Raw genomic sequence first — 27,499 nt, forward strand, 5'->3', positions numbered from 1 at the left:
TCCTCAGGGTGTGGGGTGGGGCCCTGCACATGGGCCACCGCCTCGAGCCTCCGTCAACGCTGCTGCTGCCACTTTCGCCAGCATCTGTCTGCCTGGCCTGCCAGCAGCACCCCGAGGATAGCTTCCGTGGGGTCGAAGATATCGTCCATCCCGTGTAATATCTGTAAGGAATTGGAGAGGGTGTCTTCCTGTGGTGTCTTCCACACCGGGACCCCCATTCCTCATTACACCCCCCCGCCAGACTCCCTGCCATCCAACACGCCCTGCCCATGCACCCCATGCCGCAGTGGGGGCCCCTGCTCACCGGACCCCACACCCTGTACCCGAGACACCCACACGAAATATCGCCAAAATGTCCCCGGTGCTGGGGCCCAGTCCCTGGGTGTTTGGATGTTGGCTGCTGAGTCTGTGGTGCTGCTTCCTGCAGTGTCCAGGCGTCACAGCCTGATTGGAATGTTGGGCAATAACTCCCACATGCTACATGGCACATCTACCCACGGGAATCCACTTGGGATGTGTGAAGTGCTCATGTAACTGCGATTGCCTATTCCCAATTAGCAATAGCCTTCAGCCACAAGGCCAGAGGCCTCCGTGGTCAGTGGGAGTTATGGGTGGTCGTGGGGCAGTGGCTGGGTTTCTCCCGGAACGGGAACACACGATCCGAGGTGGCATGGTGGACTCACGGGCATTGAGGCACCCACAACAGCCCTTCCAACAGTTTCACGTTTTTAAAAGGTGCCCTATTCAGCGCCTGTGTGACCATTTACTGAGGAGGCGGTTAGATCACGGGAGGCCGTATATAGCGGGCTGTTCACGTTAATTGTATGGAGATTGGGCTTAAGTGGTGATTATTGGATTCTCGCCTCACTATGGCGGGGTCCTGATTTCGCCAACTGGAGTGGGCCGGTTAGATAGCAAACATATCGGCGCCCGGCGTGGCTCGAGGTTTTGGCCTCTCCCACGATCTAGCAGCCTTTTCGCGCTCTCGCTCATGTGCAACGCAGCCATTAAATTGCACCCTGTGTTTCAATTGCACAGGGTTTTTGGTGAGATCTGACCTGGAGTACTGTGTGCAGTTTGGGCCTCCATGGTTAAGGTCAGATATGTTTAGCACAGTGGGCTAAATAGCTGGCTTGTAATGTGGAACAAGGCAGCAGCGCCTTGTACCGGCCTCCCCGAACAGATGCCGGAATGTGGCGACTCGGGGCTTTTCACACTAACTTCATTGAAGCCTACTTGTGACAATAAGCTATTATTATTATTATTACACTTACCCTGGGGGTGGTACAGCGAAGGTTCACTGGATTTGGGCCCTGGGGTGAGAGGATTGTCTTTTGATGAACAGCTGAATAAATGTGCGCTGTGCCTCTGTGGGTTTAGCAGAATGAGAGGTGGCCTAATTCAAATATATTAAATCTGGAAGGGGGTTGGCAGAGTCGACACTGAGAGGTTGTTACCGCTTAGCTGGAGAATTGAAAAAGCTGGGACACAGTCTCAGGATAAGGCATTGATCATTTAGCACTGAGAGGAGGAGAAATGTCTTCACTCAACGAGTTGTGACTCTTTGCAATTCTCTATCACAGAGGGTTGTGTATACAAGTCTGAGATGGAGAGATCTTTGTTCTGTCAGGGATTTAAGGGAAATGGGAAACGGGTGAGAAAGTACAGTTGAGGCAACGATGCACGATCAATTGCACAAAAACTTGAGCTGGGTACAACTGAGGCTTTATTGCTCTAAGGTGTGTGGCCTCCCACAGCAGCTGACGAAATGGCTGCAGCATGGAGGACACACATGTTTATATTCCGCCTACTGGGCGGAGCCAGCAGGCAGGGACTACCAACGTACCTGTAGTACAGGTCCTACCATACATCACCTAATAGAGGTGCAACAGTGGTTTACCACTGCTGCAAACCAAGTCGGGAGCGACACCCCGGATGTGGACTTCCTGGGGAAGGCAGAAAGACGTTCATGGGGTGTGTTGTTAGTGGCGGTGCACAGTAGTGACCGAATGGAGTGTGGTGCATCAGGGAGGACCTCCTGCCAGCGGGAGGCCGGGAGGTTCCTGGACCGTAGGGCCAGTTGGACAGCCCTCCATACCGTCCCGTTCTCTCTCTCTACCTGTCCGTTTCCCCGTGGGTTGTAGCTTGTCGTCCTGCTAGAGGCGATACCCCTGCTGAACAGGAACTGACGTAGCTCATCACTCATGAAGGAAGATCCCCTGTCACTGTGCATGTAGGTGAGGAAACCGAACAGAGCGAAGATTGTGTTGAGGGCTTTGATGACGGTGACAGACGTCATATCGCATGGGATGGCGAAGGGGAATCTGGAGTACTCATTGACACACTGAGAAAATACGTGTTACGGTCGGCGGAGGGGAGGGGCCCTTTGAAATCCACGCTGAGACGCTCAAAGGGGCGGGAGCCTTCACCAGGCGTGCACGGCTTGCACTCCGCACAGACCTGGCAGTCCCTGGTGATTGTCCGTACTTCCTCAACGGAGTAGGGCAGATTGTGGGCCTTTATAAAATGGTACAATCGTGTGACTCCCGGGTACGAAGGCTGTCGTGCAGGGCCCGGAGTCGGTCTACTTGTGCGCTGGCACATGTACCTCGGGATAAGGCGTCTGGGGGCTTGTTAAGCTTGCCAGGGCGATACAAAATCTCGTAATTGTAGGTGGAGAGCTCGATCCTCCACCTCAAGATCTTATCATTTTTGATCTTGCCCCGCTGTGTGTATTTGAACATGAAGGCTACCGACCGTTGGTCAGTGAGGCGAGTGAATCTCCTGCCGGCCAGGTAATGCCTCCAATGCCGCACAGCTTCAACGATAGCTTGGGCCTCTTTTTCGATGGATGAGTGCCGAATTTCTGAGGCATGAAGGGTGCGGGAAAAGAATGCCACGGGTCTGCCTGCCTGATTGAGGGTGGCAGCTAGGGCGACATCTGATGCATCGCTCTCTACTTGAAAGGGCAGCGTCTCGTCTACTGCGTGCATCCCGGCCTTGGTGATATCGGCTCTGATACGGGCGAAGGCCTGTTGTGCCTCGGCCGTCAGGGGAAAATGGATTGACTGTATGAGTGGGCGGGCCTTGTCCGCATAGTTTGGGACCACTGGGCGTAGTATGAAAAGAACCCCAGGCAGCGTTTGAGGGCCTTGGGGTAGTGGGGGACGGGGAGCTCCATGAGGGGGCGCATGCGGTCGGGATCAGACCCCAGAACTCCGTTCTGGACCACATAGCCGAGGATGGCTAAGCGGGTCGTGCTAAACACGCACTTCTCCTTGTTGTAGGTGAGGTTTAGGAGAGTGGCGGTGTGGAGAAATTTAGCAAGGTTGGCATCGTGGTCCTGCTGATGGTGACATTGTCTAGGTACGGAAAGGTGGCCCGCAAACCGTACCGGTCGACCATTCTGTCCATCTCCCTTTGGAAGACCGAGACCCCGTTGGTGACGCCGAAGGGAACCCTGAGGAAGTGATAGAGGCAACCGTCTGTCTCAAAGGCAGTGTATGGACAGTCCGATTTACGAATAGGGAGCTGGTGGTAGGCGGATTTGAGGTCTACTGTTGAGAAGTCCCGGTACTGTGCAATCTGATTGACCATATCAGATATGCGTGGGGGGGGGGGGGGGGGGGGATTCGCGTCGAGCTGCGTGTACCAATTGATGGTCTGGCTGTAGTCCACGACCATTCTGTGTTTCTCCCCAGTTTTAAATACTACCACTTGGGCTCTCCAGAGGCTGTTGCTGGTCTCAATGAGGCCTTCCCGAAGCAGCCGCTGGACCTCGGACCTGATGAAGGTCCTGTCCTGGGTGCTGTACCGTCTGCTCCTGGTGGCGACGGGTTTGCAATCCGGGGTTATATTTGCGAAGAGGGAGGCGGATCGACCTTTAGGTTCGCGAGGCCGCACACAGTAAGGGGTGGTAGGGGTCCGTCGAATTTCAGGGTTAGGCTCTGGAGGTTGCACTGGAAGACCAGGCCAAGTAGTAGGGCAGCGCAGAGATTAGGGAGGACGTAGAGGCGGAAGCCGCTGAATTCTACGCCCTGGACCGTGTGTGTGACCGTACAGTGCCCCCGGATCGCCATGGAATGGAATCCTTGGCCAGGGAGATTCTTTGGTTGGCGGGGTGTACCGCGAGGGAGCAGCGCCTTACCGTATCCGGGTGGATGAAGCTTTCGGTGCTCCCGCAGTCCAGCAAGCAAGAGGTCACGTGTCCGTTGATTTTAACGCTGGTCGATGCGGTGGCCAGGTTGTGCGGACGGGACGAGTTGTGAGGCGAGTTGTGGTCGGTTGTTGCTGGTGTCGGATGAAGGGGAGCCCGGGGGGCACAGGTCCAGGAACGCTGGCGGTGCCCATGTGCCATGGGGGAGACAAGGTGGCGGCGCCCATGGGCCGCACGTGTTGCGCGGAGGGGAAGTTGATGGCGCCCACTGGCCGCGTGTGGTCTGAGGGGGAGAAGATGGTGGCACCCACTGGCCGCGCGTGGTCTGAGGGGGAGAAGATGGTGGCACCCACTGGCCGTGAGTGGTCCGGGGAGGTGAAGATGGTGGCACCCACTGGCCGCGCGTGGTCTGAGGGGGAGAAGATGGTGGCGCCCACTGGCCGCGAGTGGTCCAGGGAGGTGAAGATGGCGGCGCCCATTCTCCGTAAGCGAGGGGAGTGGGGGCGATAGCGGTGCCTGCACGGGCTTGGCACACCGCGGCGAAGTGCCCCTTCTTACCGCAAGCCTGACAAAGAGCAGTGCGGGCCGGGCAGCGTTGGCGGGGGTGTTTCTCCTGGCAGCAAAAGTAACATCGGGGACCCCCGGGGTTCGCTGGCTGGCGCGTGGCGCAGGCGTATTGGCTGGGTAGGGCCCCCACTGGGGTGGCTGTCTGTGGGGTCCACGATGCGTAGGAGGGGTGGGCCGCACGGCTGGGGGTGTAGGCCTGAATGTTGCACAAGGCGACCGTCATAGAGAGCGCTAGCTTCTTCGTCTCCGCTAGATCGAGCGTGGCCCCTTCTAACAGTCGCTGGCGTATGAGGTCCGACCCAATCCCCGTAACAAACGCGTCCCGCATAAGGAGGTTTGAATGTTCAGTGGCCATAACGGCCTGACAGTCACAGTCCCGGCCGAGTGAGATTAGGGCCCACCAGAAGTCTTCTATGGACTCACCAGGGAGTTGAGAGCGAGTGGCGAGTACGTGCCTGGCGAAGAGCGTGTTCGTCTTCTGAGCGTAATTCTCTTTGAGAAGCGTCATAGAACATAGAACATAGAACATTACAGCGCAGTACAGGCCCTTCGGCCCTCGGGCATAGTTTATCGCGTCCTGGATCAGCGGAAAGACGTCGGAGTTCAGGATCTGTATCTTCTGAGCCTCCGAGACAGGGCTGGGCGCCGAGTTGATGTACGCCTCGAAACAAGCTAGCCAGTGTTGAAAGTCCTTTTTGGCGTCGCTTGAATGTGGATCCAGCTGCAGGCGATCCGGCTTGATACGGAGGTCCATCTTTTGAAAATCTTAGAGCAATAAATTGATGCACGATCAATTGCACAAAGACTTGAGTTGGGTACAACTGAGGCTTTAGTGCTCTAAGAAATGTGGCCTCCCACAGCAGCTGGCGAAATGGCTGCAGCTTGGAGGACACACATATTTATACTCCGCCTACTGGGCGGAGCCAGCAGGCAGGGACTACCAACGTACCTGTAGTACAGGTCCTACCATACATCACCTAATAGCGGTGCAACAGTGGTTTACCACAGGCATAAGACAAGCCATGATCGTATTGAATGGCTCGAGTAGCGGTATGATCCACTCATACCCCCATTTTTTAATGTTCTTTAAACCATCACAGAGAACCAGAGCAGGGCTTCTCAGAGACTACCCTTTATGCACATGGCACATGGTCTCCCTCTGCCACCTGACCACACAAGGACAATGCTTGTGCCAGTCGGGGGAGCCCTCTGTACATGACTGTCAGGGGGAAAATTGGAGCATAAATATTAAAAACGCTTACAGATGCTTCTGCCTGCGACGTATAGTTAAAACCCAGAATTAACTGTTGCACGGAATCACCGAAACCTTACAGTGCAGAAGGAGGCCATTTGGCCCCTCGAGTCTGCATTGACCCTCCAAAGAGCACACTACCTAGGCCTAATTGCCTGCCCTATGCTCGTAACATTTGGACACTAAAGGGTAATTTAGCATGGCCAATCCACCTAACCTGCATATCATTGGACTGTGGGAGGAAACCGGAGCACCCAGAGGAAACCCATGCAGAAATGGGGAGAAAGTGGAAACTCCACACAGACAGTCACCCGAGGTAGGAATCGAACCTGGGTCCCTGGAGCTGTGAGGCAGCAGTGCTAACCACTGTGCCATCATGCCGACCCCGTGTTTGGACTCACCGTTAGGTGATAGGGAGCACAGACCCCCTTTGCACTCACAGTTAGCACAGAATGTATATCTGTAGGTTGTGATTAGAAGCAATTGAAAAGCTAACCATCGGCAATATCAGTAAATAGGACGATGTGTGGACTCCCCGTAATTAGCTTAAATAAGACTCCTTGTGATTAACTTATCTGTATTTCAAAAATTGTCCATAAACCTGCTTCGCTCTATAAACCATTGGAGATGCCTCCTGGGTAACCAGTAGAAATTGTGTAGCCACCTATGTGATAAAATAAGACCCTCTGATTGTTCAAGAATCTTATGCCGAGTGTTAGTTCATAAACGCCCCACAACAACTTCGATGACGCAGGTGGGGTGAGTTGAATGCTCTGTTTGTGTGCTGTATAATCTATTGAATCCCATGTAAATTGCTCCACCCTAAAGACACCAGTTTCATTATTCCCCCTAATCAGGCATTACTCATCCTAGTTACCAAGTGTGAAACCACAACAGCAAGGGTGTGGCTTTGACAGGAAATGTGTAGTCATGGCAGCAGGAGCATACCTACCCTAACAGCAAGGCCGAAACCACTGCCTCATGCAAAAATCTTTCAAGTTGTTAAGTTGGTTAAGCAGAAATGAGGTAAGCGAGGTGGCTGACATGGGCGAACAATCTCTCAGCAGAAACATGAGAAGCAGACAGTCAACTAAAAAGAAACTTGCATTATTTAGCATCTATAAATATTAAAATATTCCACAGAAACGTAATCAAATAAAATTTGATACTGAGCTCCATAAGGAGATACTAGGATTAGGGCTTCCACCAAAAAAGCTTGATGAACGTGGTATACTTTATGAAGATAGCAGGAGGAGGGGGTTATGGACATGAAGGGAGATCAGAGAGAAAGTGAAGGAGTTTGGGGCAGACAGAATTTTAGGGGAAGTTTTGCTTGGTGGGCTAGCGGAAATACAAAAAATAAATCGGAGAACACAATGTTGAATGAGAAGGCGGATATATTGGGCTTTTTCCAATTTGAGGTTGTTCCAAAATAAGATCGATGCATGCATTATGTCAATTCGGCCCAAGACCGTATGAAACTACAGAGAGTCGCGACACAGCCCAGCCCACCACCTGCCTCCCATCCATTGACTCTGTATACACCCCCCGCTGCCTTGGGAAAGCAGGCAACATAATCAAAGACCCCTCCCACCCGGGTTATTCCCTCTTCCAACTTCTTCCATCGGGCAGGAGATACAAAAGTCTGAGAACAGGCATTAACAGATTCAAAAACAGCTTCTTCCCCGCTGTTACCAGACTCCTAAATAACCCTCTTCTGGACTGATCTGATCTCTTCACATATCTTCTCTACTGAGTAGTACTACACTCCGTATGCTTCACCCGATGCTTGTGTCTATGTATTTAAATTGTGAATTTATGTTTTCCCTTTTTTTTCATGTATGGAATGGTCTGTCTCGACTGTATGCAGAACAATACTTTTCACTGTACCTCGATACACGTGCCAAAAAACAAATCCAGTTTCCTTTGTAAAAACATTCCACAATCCGATGCTAGCTTTAAGTAAATAAACTGATTTGAATTTATGTTAACAGAGTAGCTATCATGTGTTGCACTATAATTTGTAACAAATTGCATTTGTAAAGCACTTTCAACATAGTTAAAACGTCTCAAAGAGCTTTTTCAAACAAGATAGGTCACTGTACATGGAAGAAAATATTAGAACAGGTGAAGAAAACTTTTCCTTAAATTTATATTTTATAATATTCTACTTGATTGAGTACAAAATTCTCGGTTACATTGTGAAGTCAACCAGACTCAAAACCTTAGCTCCCTTCTCTCTCCACAGATGCTGTCAGACCTGCTGAGATTGCCCAGTATTTTCTGTTTGTGTTGTTGAATAAGACTTTGACAGAAAGCTAGACTTAGGGAGCAACTTAAGAGACAAAGTACAAATGGTGTTCGGATCTATCAGATTCTGCACAAATCTGGAATTAATACAGGAGATGAGCTAAGAGATTGATCCTTTGAATCAGTCAGTTTTTGGATTGCTCCATATGTAGACCAATCATACTGCTTTCATTGACACTTGTAACCAAATATTTGGGTAGTTCATTCATCAATGAATATATATATATACATTTGCTGGGGGGTGGGGATTCTCTGGTCCCGCCGGCAGCGAATCCCTGTCCGCGGGTTTCCCGGAAGCATGGGATGGTTTCAATGAGAATTCCCATTGACAGCGGTGGGAGAATCCTGCCGCCAGCGGGCAGCGTGCCGTTGAGAAACATGGCGTTGGGGACCAGAGAATCCAGCCCCCGAGGGTGTCAATTTATAAACGTTGTAAGTGCCGTCTGTCCTAACTCGCACGTCGTAAAGTCGAGGACTGCCTGCAATTAAAGTTGGCATTTTAAAATAACAGATTGTTTTCAACTAGCATGAAGTAACGGAGGAATTCACAGAATGATTAAGTCAGACACTCTGTTTCTCTCTCCATGAAGGCTCACTGAGCTGCTGGCACTTAGCAGCATTTTCTTCTGGATTTGCAGAATCCATGACATTTTGCTTTTATTTTAACTGATTTACTCGCTCACTTCTTAATTGTGACATTCCATTTGTAGGAATGCTGACATGTTTTGACCGGGTTTTCCGGAATAACCTTAGCGCTTTGAGAATGGTGTCAGGGGGGAGGATGGGAAGATAGCATTGGAAGGGGGCATGTCCAGTGACTTCCCAATGCCATGCTATTTTATCATTGACAGATAAGGCAGTAGATGGCATGTCAACTGGATCTGAATTGAACCATTTACCTGGACAATGAAGAGCGTCTTCCCATCTCGGCTGGCATTTTATCGGAGGCTGGAGGACCCACTGCCACATATGGAGACTGCCTGGTAAACCTTGGCAGCCTCTCAGTGAGCTCAGGGCAGGCCTCACATCTTTCTAAACTTCTTTGGCCCATTAGCGCTGCCTACCTTCAGCGAAACCCACTCCTCACCCGAGGATTGTCAAAGTGGCCCCAGTGCTCCCAGACTCCACTTAGCTTACTCTGAGGGTGCACAGCCATCGATGCGTCGTCCTCCTCCAGGTGCAGTCCCAGCAGCGGACACTGCTCCTGGGGCCACTGCTGAGCTATTGGCTCTCTGATTGGGCCAACATCTCGGGGGGAGGGGGAATGTGAGCCACCATCTTAATTGCATGGCAACCCATTGCGTAGCCATTTGATTGGCCGTCGCTCATAACATTGCGGCCTTGCATCCAGCCAACCGCCGAAGCAGCAAGCCTTTTGGCTCCAGGGGCCTACTGGTTCTGAAAAACTCCGGCCCTTGTGTCTCAAGTGGAAGATGTTTTCATTTAATTGCACTGATGCTGTACGAGGGAATCTTGCCTTTCCCCATGAGTTGGAGTGTCTGTTCATGTCCTATTTTTGGATCCCGTCCTGTTGTTTTTCAATCTGCAATGCTGGTTTGGCCTCAGCTGCAAATTTTAGTTTCATGTTTGTTCTAACTTCCTCTCTCTAAACACTTCTAGATGAAGTATCGGTTATATAATTGTCAAAACAAAACTCAGCAAACGCTCTGGGTGCACATGTTGCAAGTTGCAAATATGTTATTTCACATTCCCCAAACAAGTCTAGGCAGGCCCGATGATTTCTTGTTGCTTGCACAAGGTAACCTGATCAATTGTTTATTCACACACAGTGTAAGACACATTGCATCATATGTGCTTTACTTTGTTGCATAAACCCTATGTTGTTTATTCCGTGTTCTTTGAAGAGAATCTCAGACCTAGCACCACCGCACCCAGTTAACATTTAGGTCTATTGAGGGGTCATTTTAGTTTGTCAGTGGGTGAGACTTACATGATAGCGAATAGGCCGCTCAGTGTACACCACCATTAAATAAATGGGCGGCACAGTGGTTAGCACTGTTGCTTCACAGCGCCAGGGACCCAGGTTCGATTCCCGCTTGGGTCACTGTCTGTGCAGAGTCTGCACGTTCTCCCCGTGTCTGCGTAGTTACCTCCGGGTGCTCCGGTTTCCTCCCACAAGTCCCGAAAAGCTTGTTAGGTGTATTGGACATTCTGCATTCTCCCTCTGTGTACCCGAACAGGCGCCGGAGTGTGGCAACTAGGGGATTTTCACAGTAATGTCATTGCAGTGTTAATGTAAGCCTACTTGTGACACCAATAAAGATGATATTATTATAAAACCAAATCGGGTAGGTCTGTCATCAATCAGTCATTCAACGTTCACCCAGCCATAATAAAGGCTGAAAGGATTGCATTTAAATCTCACCTTTTGTAACCTCTGGATGTTCCAGAGTGTTTTATAGTCAGTTAGGTACTACCCTTGAAGTAATGTAGGGAATGAAGCACACAATGTGTACTCAGCAAACTCCCACAAAAAGCAGTGTGATATTAACCAGTAAATCTGTTTCAGTAATGTTTGTTAGGGATTAAACTTTGCCAGGAAGCCCTTGCTCCACAATAGAGCCGTGGATTATTTTACATCCACGTGGGAGGGCCTCATCCAAATATCTCATCCAAAAGGATGGCATCTGCTGCCAGAGCAGTGCTGCCTCAATATTGCACTGCAGGAGCATCAACCCAGGATGGACACTTCAATCTCCGGTGTGAGGCTTGAACTCACATCCTTCAATGGGCAAGGATGTTATCAACGGAGCCACATTTAAACCTACCAAGTATCGCAAAGGTATCGTTGTGACAATTTAACCCGTCACATTGGTTCAGGAGATTCCAAGTTGTAGCTAAGGCACATTCTGAAGATGAAATGACAGGGATGTGGTGGGCATATTGCCTGAAATAGTGGGAGAATATTCCATCCTTCTGATTGGACATGCTCTACTTGGTCTGAACAAAAGCTCACCATAATAATCTTTTTATTAACTATGTCATGGAGGGGGCATCACGTGTTGTGAGCACAGGAGTGGCTGTGTTTCCTTGCGCCCAATCATCTTTGAATCTTTTATTTTATCCAAATGCACATTTCATAATTATCTATTTTGGGGATGTATCTCTTGCACTGTGCCCCTGGATGACCGCGGTCAGAGTTTGGTGGTGAAGAGCTGAGCTGAGTCAGAGAGGGTCCTGGTTTGATTGAGGCGGTTGGAGATGGCTGATGTGGGACCCGGTTTGCAATGGCGGTTTTGCTGGTGGTCGGGCCTACATCTTGGCGGTGTTGTTTGCATTGGGACGATGGCTGCCATTGCGAATGATGTTCTGGACGATGAACTCGGCTCTGTGGCGCAGGTTTTTGGCACTCACTTTGATGAGCTCCAAATTATCCTTGAAAGAAGGTTTAATGGAGCACATTGTATCAGGTGTTCAAGACCTGGGGTCAGGTGGTGACCCTGACCACTGGTCTTATGCTACCCTGTCTTCGATGCTTGTCATGAAGGGGTGGAGGTGGCTGGTCATATCGAGTCACCCCCCCCCCCACCCCCACCCCCCCCCCCCCCCACCCCCCCCCCCCCCCCCGCCACCACCACCACCACCACACACACCACCCAATACACACCCGCAGCCGGGGCCTGGGTTTCTTGTTTTTTGTTTTTTTCATCCTGCCCATCTTTGCGTTGTGGGGGTGAGACCCATGCAGGCACAGGGAGAATGTGCAAACTCCACACGGACAGTGACCCGGGGCCAGGATTAAACCTGGGTCATTTGTGCCGTGAGGCAGCAGTGCTAACCACTGTGCCACCGTGCCGCCCCTGAGGCCTGGGTTTCTGGCCACCTGGGCATTGGGGTAACTGCGTGGCAGAAGTGAAGGCACTTTGTTCGATGGAATTTTTGAGAGATCCTGAGTGCTGTTCGACGATTCTGTCATGACCTTGTCCTTTCCCAGCAACATAGATGAGGTTATTATCCTGCAGTTCATCAATAACCTGGATTTTATTTCCTTGTGATTGTGCTGTTGATTTAATGTTGTTGACTTTTCTCCTGACAAGGTTGTGCAAAGTTTGAGCACGAGGGGGAGGGTAGTTTGTTATCTTGTTGACCAAAACCCATATTGAATCGGTAAAGTGATTTGTGGTTTGTGCACAGACTTATCCTCTTTTTATTCTCTGTTTCATAATCCTTACATACATGAGAAGGGAGCGCATTTTAGACACCTTAGATGAGTGAGTGGATGGTTGGGGTAGATTAGTCCTCACTTGGGTTGAGGATAGCCCCCAGTTAGAGCTAATTGTATCGGGTTTTCATTTTGCCTCTTTTTTGGTTATCGGAGTATTGAATTTTGAAAATCTGTACTTGTTTCTTCAAAGGCCTTTGCAGATCATGTATCTTGGAGAGGACTGGTTTCCTTCTGATTATTTTTGGGGGTTGGTGTTTTTAGGGCTGTTGGGGTAGAGGGAAATGAGTGCTGGAGACACCTGGATCTGTGCCTACGGGGTTCATCCGGGCGTTCCTCCCTTAGGATGGGGTTTTCTTCTGTTCATCTAGGTGAGCAGCGTGCTGTTCTGGTGTTGCTGGGGTGATGTGCTGCCCAGGGTGTGATTAATGAGGTGCAGGGCCTGCTGGGTGGTGGGTCCTGGCGTGTACTGGGTGTCCTGGGTATTAGATTCCTGTGTCTCAGAGCATTCTGGACTAGGCCAAGTCTGGTGCTGTGACTGATATCTGTTGCTCCCTTAACCTTGGGACGTCCCTTCTCAAGGGCACTTATTAGGGACATCCTAAGAGTTTTTTTGATGTGCTTGATAAACCATGGGAATGTGGGGTTGAGCTGGGTCCTGTACTGTGGTTGATATCCTGTTGCCCCCTCCTTATGGTAGGGAGGCTCCCTTGATGGTGGGCGTGCACTGGAGGAATACAGAGGTAGGGTTGTATCTTGGTCCTCTTTTATTACCCTGAGACCTTTTGCTCCTGGTAGCTCTCCCTTTTTCATTTAGTGTGTTGGGAAGTGCTGACTACATCGACCATAATCCAAAGTTATAGCTGCTGGCCCTCTCTGTGTAAATATATGGAATGCTGATAATTCTGTACTGTGCCTGAGATTGGGGTTATGTTGCATTGTGCATTACGTGTAAACCATCCTTCTAAAACTGGGATACTTGTGCATTTTCTTTATATATATATTTTTTTGTTATGTTGGGGTTTAAGAATCCATGATTGGCTCCTACAAGGATATAGACGGGCCTGGTATCCAAGGAGAGGGTGTTACAGTGTGTCATTGGTGACTCTGGTGCTACTGGTGTTGAGGGAGATATGTTCTGGCGTGCGCCCAAACCTGGCGTGAGAAATTTATCCTGAACCCTGGTGGTTGTTGAGAGCAATCGCAGCATGGGCACATTTCACCATGTTTCATGGTCTTATCCTCCTCTCACCTGGGGGGCGATTCTCCGACCTCCCGCTGGGTCGGAGAATCGCTGGGGGCTGGCATGAAACCCGCCCCCGCCGTGTCCCGAATTCTCCGGTACCAGAGACTCGGCGGGGGCGGGAATCGCGCTGCACCGGTCGGCAGGCTCCCCCCGGCGATTCTCCGGCACGCGATGGGCCGAAGTCCCGCCGCTGTCAACCCTCGCCAGCCGGCGTGGATTGAACCACCTACCTTACCGGCGGGAGCAGACGGCGCGGGCGGGCTCTGGGGTCCTGGGGGGGGGGGCGCGGGGCGATCTGGCCCCGGGGGGTGCCCCCACGGTGGCCTGGCCCCACCGATCGGCGGACGGGCCTGTGCCGTGGGGGCACTCTTTTTCTTCCGCCTTCGCCATGGTCTTCACTATGGCGGAGGCGGAAGAGACCCCCTCCACTGCGCATGCGCGGGGATGCCGTGAGCGTCCGCTGACGCTCCCGCGCATGCGTCGTCCGGCGAAGTCCTTTCGGCGCCGGCTGGCGTGGCGCCAAAGGCCTTTACCGCCAGCCGGCGGGGCGGAAATCATTCCGCCGTGGGCCTAGCCCCTCAAGGTAAGGGCTTGGCCTCTAAAGGTGCAGAGAATTCCGCACCTTTGGGGCGGCGCGACACCGGAGTGGTTCCCGCCACTCCATTACGCCGGATTCCCCCACCCCGCCGGGTAGGGGAGAATCCCGGCCCTGATCTCTGGTGGAGCATATAGTGACACCAAGCTGTTGTGATTGCACTAAGCCAGTTGCATTGCTGTTCTCCTGCTCTCTTCTGTAGACTTTCCTTTGTGCTGAGCTATACCATTCCTGTGATTTTGTTGCATTATTTGTTCAAATGAAAACTTCCATAAAAATACTTTTAAAAATAGATGGCAATGGAGTAGGAGCTGACACCTGCTCATGAATATCTTGCCCCATTTCCCCTTTCTTTCACATGTGCCCTTCGTTTTGGATTGTCTGCCAACTTCCACCCAGATTACAGGCTTCATTCTGTTAAACAACTTTTCAAATTTTCCAATCAGCAATCTCTATCCTATTCCATTCTGATGAAGGGTGGAGACCTGCCTGGATCACATATCAGCTTCGCCCATTCCAACTACGTTTTTGTCACACATCACTTTAACTGACTGACTTCCATCAGGAATATACACCCTCAGTGCAACTGGCAGCCACTGTTATCTCTCGGCGCATGTTGTACACTGCCATCACTGGAGGTAATAACATTGGCCAAGGACTTTACAGTGGAATTGGCAATGGAACAAGAATGAGTTGCAGAAAAGAACTAGATGGGGATTGCTGATTATTAGAAATGCACCACAGTAATACTATGGATAGGAGTGACCTCTCCTCCCTGACACTGTTGCTGTGGAGTGGTGGATTCTACGAACGTAGGAATAGGAGGAGGCTATTGAGCCCCTCAAACCGGTCCCACTATTCTGTGAGATCATGGCTGATCTAACTCCCAGTCAACCTGCAAAGTCCTCCTCACTAATGTCTGGGGATTTGTGTCAGAATTGTGAGAGCTGTCCCACGACTCAAGTGACTGCCTGACGTAGCCATACTCAATGAACCACACCTTACAGTCAATGGCCAGACTCCTTCATCAATATCCCTAGATATGTCCTGTTCCACTGGCCCATAGATCCAGGAGAGGTGGTGACGCAGTGGTATAGAGTCAGGAGGGAGGCCTTGAGGGTCCTCAACATTGACTTTGGACCCCATGAAGTCTCATGGCTTCTAGTCAGACATGGGCAAGGAAGCTGATTACCACCACCTGCCCTCTCTCAAATGATGAATCGATACTCCTCCATGTTGAACACCGTTTGGAGAAACCATTGATGGTGGCAAGGGATTGGATTGGATTTGTTTATTGTCACGGTCCAGGCATTGGAACCGCATATTCAGCAGTCCAATGCGCCACTCAATGACAGCACAGGTGGCAGCATGGGCCTCATTATAACGGGTCTTGATTTCCATCGTCAGCACTGGGGTCGTTAGGGAGACCATGCTCAGGTGCCCTCTCCTGATGCACAGAAATACCCTTTGCTCGCAAGAGGATCCGCAGTGCTGAAGCCCTGCTCTTTAGTGTTTGATTGTTGGCAGCTGGCTCTATGGTTCAGGCAAACTGCTCAGGCATCATAGTTTGCTTGATATGCAGTGCACTAATCATCCCATGAGACATGGCATGTGTGCCCTCGAGGAGGCACTTGAGAGTTGAGGAGTGTGAAGTGCTATCACAACTAACAAGGCTAATTCCTCATTTGAAATGGCCTTCAGCTGTGAAGCTGGAGGCTGCTCACAGTCAAAGGGGGTGAAATTGACTTTCAGGATAGAAGCCACAGCAGAGCTCTGTCCTGGAGGTGTTTGGTAGGACAGACAGGCAGCAGCTGTGGTTGTCCCTGTTATGGGTCTCCACAATATTTAAAGATGGCTTGAACGCCTCACAGGCGCAAAGCCCCAGTGTTTGTAAACTCAAGAAAGACTATCACAGTGCAAAAAAGTAAAAAGACACAACACTGAAGAATTCACACTAACTATGATTCAAAACTTGGATCACTTTAAACATTCGAATAACTAAAAACGAAACTTAAATGTATAAAAGCATTTACTTCCTGATTCTCACTTTCATTAACCTTGAAACATTCACAATGATACCTCCAGGATTAGAATTTGGTTCTCACATTACACGAGGTATGTGAAATATCATGGCGGCGACTTTTACTTGAGGTTGAATTTTACACAAGTGTATCTGGTAGTTAGAGCAAAAGACAGAAAACTGAAGGTGAGAATAAGCCACTGGGAGAGAGGCAATTTCAGTGGTTTGAAAGGGGATTCAGCACAAATGAGTTGGCAAAGATTGATCAAAAAAATGCTGAACAAAGCTATTTTCTAGCTTTAACCATTGGAGAAATTGAGGGGTTGTTTGGCCACACCTCCCCTTCTCACCCCTATTACCCCCACCAACCAGGTGAGATGCCAGTGTGATCAGGTTGGCTGGTATTTTTACATATCTCCCACTGTAATGAATGTAAAATCAAACATGATGTAAAATGAGTGGGCAGTGGATCAGAATGTGACACAAACAGCTCCCCACTTCCTCAGCGGAACGGAGCAGGCAGATTTTGCTGATTGCAAACTTTGAAAAGCTGTTTGCAGTGCAGTCTGCAGGATAGGCGGAGGTTTGCAGACAATCCGGAACTAGTGACAGGTGCAGAGGAAAGGGGAAGTGACACAAAATTAATTTTATTAGTGATAGCCTCAGCTGCCATTTCATCGCACTCTTTAATAAAAAGATTTATAGGCTGAGTTTTGTGCTCATGGAGTAAAATATTCCTCAGGGGTGAAATGCTCGATCGGTCATTGTAATGATATGCATAAGCAATTCTGTATGTTAATATGTTAGACCTCCAACCAGCAGGCGGCAGTAGAACTACGCCACGTGACACTGCAACCTCGAGGAGAGTGGGTGAGGAGTCATCGTGGATCGTCGTGTTTTGTATTAGCTCTCGCATTCTAGTTATTAACAGTTTACAGTTCGTTAGTAGTATTAGTATTCTTTCCTACCCACGTTATTGTAATTTAATAAATCTTAACTAGTCACAAACTAGACTTTCTTTAGTGTACTGACTCAATCATTGCAATGTGTTAGGACAGAACAGTTTTGTCCAACCTTTTGACTTGGGAGGCCACATTTCAATGTTTTCCTCATTCAGGCAATTTTTGGAAAGAGAATGTTTGGCACAACATTAAACATTAATTTTAAAAATAGCTGAGGTATGAAAAGAAACAATTTGGTGAGCAAAAAAGAAGACCAAAGTAATAAATATATTATTTTTTGCTCATTTTTCATAATTAAGAAGACCATCAGTGGCCGGGATTTGCCGAGCAACCCGCCGCCTGATTTCCGGTAGTGAAGGCAGCCCGCCAGTGGGATTTCTGGTCCCGCCGTTGTCAATGGGAATTCCTGTTGACTGCACCCCCCTGTCGCCAGGAAGTCCACGGGGTGGGGTGCACAGTTGGGGTCATCGGACTATTCCGCAGGCCTGAATAGCTGGTCAATTCCGCCCAGTGTGTCCTATGTCCCCCGTGCTGTTTGCACTTGCGATTGAGCCGTTGGCCATCGCATTGAGAAGTTCGGGAGCATGGAAAGGAATAGTGCGGGGGGGGATAGAGCATAGCGTGTCCTTATATGCCGACGGGTGGCTGCTGTAGTTGTCGGAACCGAGTGCGTCGATAGGAGGAATATTGGAGCTACTGCGGGTATTTGGGTCTTTCTCGGGGTACAAGCTGAACCTGGACAAGAGTGAGTATTTTGTGGTGCCTCAGCCGGGGGTGGGGGCAGGGGAGGGGGGGCTGCCATTCCGTAGAGCAGGGACTCATTTTAGGTATCTGGGGGTGCAGGTTGCCCGGGAATGGGGGAGGCTTCGCAGGTACAACATCACTAGTTTGGTGGGGAGAGTGAAAGCCGATCTGGCAAGGTGGGATGGCCTTCCTCTGTCACTGGCGGGTCGGGTACAGGCGGTTAAAATGAATATGTTGCCGCGATTCCTGTTTATTTTTCAATGCCTACTGATTTTCTTGCCAAAGTCTTTTTTCAGGGAGATTGAGGGAAGGATTACCTCATTCATATGGGGAGGGAAGGTGGCCAGAGTGAGAAAGGTGCTGCTACAGAGGGGAAGGCAGGCAGGGGGTTTGGGTCTCCCGAACCTGTTGTACTACTACTGGGCGGCGAATGTGAAGAAGGTGCGGAGCTGGGTCAGAGGGGTTGATTCTCAGTGGGTCAGAATGGAGGAGAGTTTGTGCAGGGGGTCGGGGCTGAAGGCACTTGCAACAGCGCCGCTCCCGATAGCTCCGGGGAAATATTCAGGGAGTCCGGTAGTAATAGCTTCATTGAAAATCTGGAGGCAGTTTCGCCAACACTTCGGGTTGGGTTTAGGGTCAAGGAAAATGCCGATTCGGGGGAACCACAGATTTGAGCCAGGGAGGTGGGATGGAAGTTTTCGGAAATGGGAAGAGAAGGGGATTAAGATGCTGAAAGATTTGTTTCTTCGGGGTCAGTTTGCAGGATTGAAGGAGCTGGAAGCGAAGTATGGGCTAGAGCAGGGAGAAGTGTTTAGGTACATGCATGTTCGGGATTTTGCCAGGAAGGAGATACAGAGCTTCCCAGAGGAACCGGCCTCCACATTGCTGGAGGGGGTGTTGACGACAAGGGGACTGGAGAAGGGGACAGTGTCAGCGGTGTACGGAGCTATTCTGGAAGAGGATAAGGCACCACTGGAAGGGATCAAAGCAAAGTGGGAAGAAGAGCTGGGAGAGGCTATAGAGGAGGGGGTCTGGTGTGAGGTGCTCCGGAGAGTGAATGCCTCCACCTCATGTGCAAGGTTGGGACTGATACAGCTGAAGGTGGTATATAGACCGCACCTCACGAGGGCGAGGATGAGCCGATTTTTTGAAGGAGTAGAGGATGTGTGTGAGCGTTGCGGGGAGGGGGGGGGCGCTAATCACGTTCATATGTTTTGGTCCTGTCCAAAGCTAGGGGAGTACTGGAAGGAGGTGTTTAGGGTAATTTCCAAGGTGGTGCGTGTGAAACTGGACCCGGGTCCCCAGGAGGCCATATTCGGGGTGTCGGACCAGCCAGGGTTGGAAACGGGAGCAGAGGCAGATATCCTAGCCTTCGCCTCGTTGATCGCCCGAAGGCGGATCCTGCTGGGATGGAGAGCAGCCTCTCCACCCAGTGCCCTGGCGTGGCCGGGGGACCTGTTGGAAGACTTGACCCTTGAGAAGGTTAAGTTCGAACTGAGGGGAAGAGCGGAGGGGTTCTACAAGTCATGGGCACTATTTATTATGCACTTTCAAGAACTGGATAACATCGAACATTCGTTGGGGGGCGGGGGGGCGGGGGGGGGTTGGGGGGGAGGGGGGGCTGTGTACATTCAGGGTGACTCTGGGTAATCCCTGATTCCTTTTTGTGATTTGTTTATGGAAACATGCGGGCTTTGGGGGTTGGTGGGCGGATGGGATCGTTGTTATTGTTATGGGGATTGACATATCTCGCTGATTATTGTTTACTGTTGATGGGTGTAAATGCGGGAGAAAATGTGAAAAAGGAGGAGAATAAAAATATTTTTTAAAAATAAATAAATAAATTCCGCCCCGTGTGTCAGAGCAGAGAGTGTGTCTGATTCACTCCCAGCCTCAGGGGGTCGCTCACTCACTCATCACTCTCACACAGTGTGTGGGGGGTGAGTGTGTTGTCGTGGGGGGCGTGTGGCAGGATGTGAGGGTGAATGAGAACCCTGAGACCGGGAGAGAACTAGACACACACACATTCTCTCAGATATACATACACTCCCCTCTCTCTCAAACACACACTCTCCCCTCTCTCTCAAACACACACTCTCCCCTCTCTCTCAAACACACACTCTCCCCTCTCTCTCAAACACACACTCTCCCCTCTCTCTCAAACACACACTCTCCCCTCTCTCTCAAACACACACTCTCCCCTCTCTCTCAAACACACACTCTCCCCTCTCTCTCAAACACACACACTCCCCTCTCTCTCAAACACACACACTCCCCTCTCTCTCAAACACACACGGACGGCTATATCACTTCCTTAGGGTCCCCTTCGGCGCCACCAATGGGGTTTTGGTCTTCCAAAGGAAGGTGGACCGAATGGTCGACCGGTACGGCTTGCAGGCCACGTTTCCGTACCTAGACAATGTGACCATCTGCAGCCATGATCAGCAGGACCACGACACCAACCTCGCTAAATCTCTCCGCACCGCCACTCTCCTCAACCTCACGTATAACAAGGAGAAGTGTGTGTTCCGTACAAACCGCTTAGCCATCCTCGGCTACGTGGTCCAGAACGGAGTTCTGGGGCCCGATCCCGACCACATGCGCCCCCTCATGGAGTTTCCCCTCCCCCACTGCCCCAAGGCCCTCAAACGCTGTCTGGGGTTCTTCTCGTATTACGCTCAGTGGGTCCCACACTATGCGGACAAGGCCCGCCCATTCATACAGTCCACTCATTTCCCCCTGACGGCCGAGGCCCAACAGGCTTTCGCCCGGATCTGAGCTGATATTGCCAAAGCTGGAATGCACGCTGTAGACAAAAGACTTCCTTTCCAAGTAGAAAGCGACGCATCGGACGTCGCCCTTGCCGCCACCCTCAACCAGGCAGGCAGGCCTGTGGCATTCTTTTCCCGCGCCCTCCTTGCCTCCGAAATTCGGCACTCATCCGTCGAAAAGGAGGCCCAGGCTATCGTTGAGGCTGTGCGTCATTGGAGGCATTACCTGGCCGGCAGGAGATTCACTCTCCTCACTGACCAACGGTCGGTTGCCTTCATGTTCAACAACACACAGCGGGGCAAGATCAAAAATGAAAAAATCTTGCGGTGGAGAATCGAGCTCTCCACCTATAACTACGAGATTAAGTATCGCCCTGGCAAACTCAACGAGCCCCCAGACGCCCTATCCGGAAGTACATGTGCCAGCGCACAGGTAGACCGACTATGGACCCTGCACGACAGCCTTTGTCACCCAGGGGTCACTCGGTTGTACCACTTCATTAAGGCACAAAATTTGCCCTACTCCGTCGAGGAAGTAAGGACGATCACCAAGGACTGCCAGGTCTGTGCGGAGTGCAAACCGCACTTCTACCTCAGATTCACGCCTCAGCGTGGATTTCAAAGGCCCCCTCCCCTCCTCCGACCGACACACGTATTTCCTCAGTGTGATCGATGAATACTCCCATTTTCCCTTCGCCATCCCATGCCCCGACAAGACGTCTGCCACCGTCATTAAAGCCCTTAATTCTATCTTCACTCTGTTCGGCTTCCCCGCCTACATCCACAGTGACAGGGGATCCTCATTCATGAGTGATGAGCTACGCCAGTTCCTGCTCAGCAGGGGTATCGCCTCCAGCAGAACGACGAGCTACAACCCCCGGGGAAACGGACAGGTAGAATGGGATGGTATGGAGGGCCGTCCATCTGGCCCTACGGTCCAGAAATCTCACGGCCTCCCGCTGGCAAGAGGTCCTCCCTGATGCACTACATTCCATTCCCTCATTATTTTGCACTGCTACTAACAGTACACCGCATGAACGTCTTTTTGCCTTCCCCAGGAAGTCCACACCCAGGATATCACTCCCAACTTGGCTCACAGCTCTGGGAACCATGCTTTGCCGTAAACATGTGTGGCTCCACAAGGCGGATCCGTTGGTGGAAAGGGTGCATCTGCTACATGCAAACCCACAGTACGCCCATGTGGCGTTCCCCGACGGCCGCCAGGATACTGTCTCCCTCAGGGACCTGGCACCAGCAGGTTTGACCCCCGCACCACCCCCGTCGCCCCCGGCGCCACCCTCCCCTGCCCCGCCGCCCCCATCACCCCCCCTAGGACTGTCCGTCCTCCCCCTGCCCACCCCCGTTGATGAAGGGGATTTTGGCACACTCCTGGAGTCAACTTCGACCACGACAGCACCAACATCGCCGGCTCCACTTCGTCGATCCCAGAGGACGATCAAGGCGCCGGACCGGCTGAACCTCTGACCGGCCCACCGGATGACCAGAGACCGTTTTTTACTGTTCTGTAAATATTAAAGATTGCGAATTGTATATAGTTATCCACCACCCTCGCCGAACTCAATTTTAACAGGGGGTGAATGTGGTAAACCACTGTGTTCTTATATTAAGGGTTGTACGGTAGAACCTGCACTACAGGTTCATCTGGGCCCCTGCATGCTAGCTCCGCCCAGGAGCCGGGTTATAAATATGTGTGGCCTTCAGCTCACAGCCATTTCGTCAGCTGCTGTAGGAGGCCACACTTCAAAGACTAATAGAGCCTCAGTTTATATTCAACTTCGTCTCCAGCCAAATTGATCGTGCCTCACTCCCCTCTCTCTCAAACACGCTCTCCCCTCTCTCTCAAACACGCTCTCCCCTCTCTCTCACACACTCTCCCCTCTCTCTCAAACACACGCTCTTCCCTCTCTCTCACACACTCTCCCCTCTCTCACAAACACAGGCTCTCCCCTCCCTCTCTCACACACTCTCCCCTCTCTCTCAAACACACACACTCCCCTCTCTCTCAAACACACACTCTCCCCTCTCTCTCAAACACGCTCTCCCCTCTATCTCAAACACACACTCTCCCTTCTCTCTGAAACACGCTCGGCCCTCTATCTCAAACACACACACTCCCCTCTCTCTCAAACACACACACTCCCCTCTCTCTCAAACACACACACTCCCCTCTCTCTCAAACACACACACCCCCCTCTCTCTCAAACACACACTCTCCCCTCTCTCTCAAACACGCTCTCCCCTCTCTCTCAAACACACACACTCCCCCCTCTCTCAAACACACACACTCCCCTCTCTCTCAAACACACACACTCCCCTCTCTTTCAAGCACACACTCCCCTCTCTCTCAAACACACACACCCCCCTCTCTCCCAAACACACACTCTCCCCTCTCTCTCAAACACACACTCCCCTCTCTCTCAAAAACACTCTCCCCTCTCTCTCAAACACACGCTCTCCCCTCGCTCGCCCCTCTCTCTCACACACTCTCCCCTCTCTCTCAAACACACGCTCTCCCCTCTCTCTCAAACACACACCCCCTCTCTCTCAAACACACACACTCCCCTCTCTCTCAAACACACACACTCCCCTCTCTCTCAAACACACACTCTCCCCTCTCTCTCAAACACACACTCTCCCCTCTCTCTCAAACACACACTCTCCCCTCTCTCTCAAACACACACTCTCCCCTCTCTCTCAAACACACACTCTCCCCTCTCTCTCAAAAACACACACTCCCCTTGTGGTGGTATGTATTAGGGGTATTAAGGTACCCTGGGATGCCGAGATGCTATTGGTAGACACTGGATCCCGATTGGATCAGCCGCCTGTTGACTCCACCCTGCAAGGCGGAGTATAAGAGCCCGGGTTCTCCCAGCAGCCGCATTCTGTAACTGTGCTGTTGGGGAACAAGTCTGCGTAATAAATCCATCGTTCGACTCCTCCTCATCTCATCTCGTGAGTGATTGATTGTGCTACAATTTATTACGCAAACTTTTAAGGACATGGAACTCCGAATCATGCCGGAGTGTCTGCGAATCAGCCCCCACGCGGCAAACGCAGCGGCCACTTTTAAACATTGGTTAGCATGTTTCCAGGGATGCCTCCAAACAGCCCCCAGCATTCCTACAGAGGAACAGAAAATCCAGGTCCTGCATGCCAGGGTGAGCCCTGATATCTACACGCTTATAGAGGATGTGGAAGATTTCCCGACGGCGATCGCGATGCTGATAGGAATCTACGTTCGGCCCGTCAACCAGGTCTACACACGCCACCAGCTCGCGACGAGACGGCAGATCCCCGGGGAATCGCGGGACGAATTCTACAATGCACTGTTGATACTGGGGAGAAACTGCAACTGCCCATTGGTTGCGGCTAATGAACACACAGAGCTGCTGGTCCGAGATGCGTTCGTGGCAGGTATGCTTTCATTCCAAATTCGCCAGCGATTGCTTGAAAGAGACACACTAGGCTTCAAAGAAGCACGGGGCCTCGCGGCCTCATTTGATGTGGCGTCATGGAACGCCCGCGCCTACGCCCCCGACCGCGCAGCAGCCCCTTGGGCACCGTGGACCCCCGCCGCGACCGAACCCCCGCAGGCCTGCGCTGCCAGAGCGGCAGATCACCCGGGGGGGGGCCCGCAGCTACTTTTGCGGGCAAGGGAAACACCCCCGGATGCGCTGCCCGGCCCGCTCGGCCCTCTGTAAAGGGTGCGGGGAAAAGGGGCATTTTGTCGCTGTGTGCCAGGCCCGGGGGGTAGCCGCAATTTCCGGGGGAGAACTCCACACTCAGCCCCCCCAGCGATCCATGTGCGGCCAATGGGCGCCGCCATCTTGGGTCCCGGACTCCACGCGGGAGGGATGGGCACCACCATTTTGTGCCCCCCCGGCAACGTGCGATCCATGGGCGGCGCCATCTTGCCCACCCCCGACCGTGTGCGACCCGTGGACGCCGCCATCTTGGCTGATGCCTAAGGACCCCGGGATGGATGGCCACACGGGGCCTGAAGAAAACGCCCCGGTGCAACAATTACGCCTGGCTTTGGTGACCCTGGACCAGTCGCGGCCCCAAACGCTCCAAACAGCATCAACAACGATATTCGTTAACGGGTGCGAGACGCCCTGCCTGATCGACTCTGGGAGCTCGGAGAGTTTTATACATCCTGATACGGTAAGACGCTGTTCCCTTCCGATCCACCCAAGTAATCAAAAAACAATTCTGGCGGCGGGGTCCCATTCGGTAGAGATAAAAGGGTTCTGCATCGCGGACCTCACGGTGCAGGGGAGGGAGTTCAAAAACTACCGGCTGTACATCCTTCCCCACCTCTGTGCTGCTACACTCCTGGGATTAGATTTTCAGTGCAATCTCCAGAGCTTAACGTTGCGATTCGGCGGCACTATACCCCTACTCACTATCTGCAGCCTCGCGACCCTCAAGGTCATAGAATTTTTTTTTCATAGAATTTACAGTGCAGAAGGAGGCCATTCGGCCCATCGAGTCTGCACCGGCTCTTAGAAAGAGCACCCTACCCAAGGTCCACACCTCCACCCTATCCCCATAACCCGGTAACCCCACCCAACACTGAGGGCAATTTTGGACACTAAGGGCAATTTAGCATGGCCAATCCACCTAACCTGCACATCTTTGGACTGTGGGAGGAAACCGGAGCACCTGGAGGAAACCCACGCACACACGGGGAGGATATGCAGACTCCGCACAGACAGTGACCCAAGCCGGAATCGAACCTGGGACCCTGGAGCTGTGAAGCAATTGTGCTATCCACAATGCTACCGTGCTGCCCCCGGTCGATCCGCCTTCTCTGTTCGCGAACCTCACCCGGATTGCAAACCAGTCGCCACTCGGAGCAGAGGGTACAGCGCCCAGGACCGATCTTTTTTCCGGTCAGAAGTCCAGCGGCTGCTGAGGGAAGGCACACACACTCCCCTCTCTCTCAAACACACGCTCTCCCCTATCTCTCAAACACACACTCTCCCCTCTCTCTCAAACACACACACTCCCCTCTCTCTGAAACACTCACACTCCCCTCTCTAACACACACACTCCCCTCTCTCTCAAACACACACACTCCCCTCTCTCTCAAACACACGCTCTCCCCTATCTCTCAAACACACACTCTCCCCTCTCTCTCAAACACACACACTCCCCTCTCTCTGAAACACACACACTCCCCTCTCTCTGAAACACACACACTCCCCTCTCTCTCAAACACACACACTCCCCTCTCTCTGAAACACACACACTCCCCTCTCTCTGAAACACACACACTCCCCTCTCTCTCAAACACACACACTCCCCTCTCTCTCAAACACACGCTCTCCCCTATCTCTCAAACACACACTCTCCCCTCTCTCTCAAACACACACACTCCCCTCTCTCTGAAACACACACACTCCCCTCTCTCTCAAACACACACACTCCCCTCTCTCTCAAACACACACACTCCCCTCTCTCTCAAACACACACTCTCCCCTCTCTCTCAAACACACACACTCCCCTCTCTCTGAAACACACACACTCCCCTCTCTCTGAAACACTCACACTCCCCTCTCTCTCAAACACACACACTCCCCTCTCTCTCAAACACTCACACTCCCCTCTCTCTCAAACACACACACTCCCCTCTCTCTCAAACACACACACTCCCCTCTCTCTCAAACACACACACTCCCCTCTCTCTCAAACACTCACTCTCCCCTCTCTCTCAAACACACACACTCCCCTTTCTCCCAAACACACACACTCCCCTCACTCTCAAACACACACTCTCCCCTCTCTCTTGAGGCACGATCAATTGGACAAAGACGATTGTTGAATCCAACTGAGGCTTTATTGCTATAAGATGTGTGGCCTCCCACAGCAGCTGGCAAAATGGCTGCTAGCTGGAGGACTTGCATATTTATACCCTGCCTCCTGGGCTGAGCCAGCAGGCAGGGACTACCAGCGAACCTGTAGTACAGGTCCTACCGTACAAAACCTAATACAGGTTCAACAGTGGTTTACCACATTCACCCCCTGTTAAAAATTGAGTCCGGCGGGGGTGGTGGATAACTATATACAACAACGAGTTAATATTTACAAGATTTGAACAAACAAATGTCCTTTGATGTCCGGTGGAGCGGTCAGAGGTTTAGCCGGTCCGGGGTCTTGATGTTCCACTGGGAGCGACGCAGTGGTGACGGCGATGTTGGTGCTGATCTGGTCGAAGGTGACTCCGGGAGTGTGCCGAAATCCTCTTCATCATCGGGCGTGGGCAGAGGGGGGACGGGAGGTCCTGGGGGGGGGGGAGGGGGGTGCTGTTGTGAGCGACGGGGAAGGGGAGTGTGGCGCCGGGGGCGAAGGGGGTGGTGAGGGGGTGGAAGCAGCCGCTGGACTTCAGACCTGATGAAGGTCTTGTCCTGGGTGCTGTACCGTCTGCTCCTGGTGGCGAAGGGTTTGCAATCTGGAGTTAGATTGGCAAAGAGGAAAGGTGGGTCGACCTTTAGGGTCGCGAGGCCGCACACAGTAAGAAGTGGTAAGGGCCCGCCAAATTGCAGGGTTAGGCTCTGGAGGTTACACTGGAAGTCCAGGCCGAGGATTAGTGCAGCGCAGAGGTTAGGGGGGACTTAGAGGCAGAAGCCGGTGAATTATATGCCCTGGGCCGTGAGCGTGACCGTA

The sequence above is a fragment of the Scyliorhinus torazame genome, chromosome 13 (assembly GCF_047496885.1).
Source record: "Scyliorhinus torazame isolate Kashiwa2021f chromosome 13, sScyTor2.1, whole genome shotgun sequence".
Taxonomy (NCBI): domain Eukaryota; kingdom Metazoa; phylum Chordata; class Chondrichthyes; order Carcharhiniformes; family Scyliorhinidae; genus Scyliorhinus; species Scyliorhinus torazame.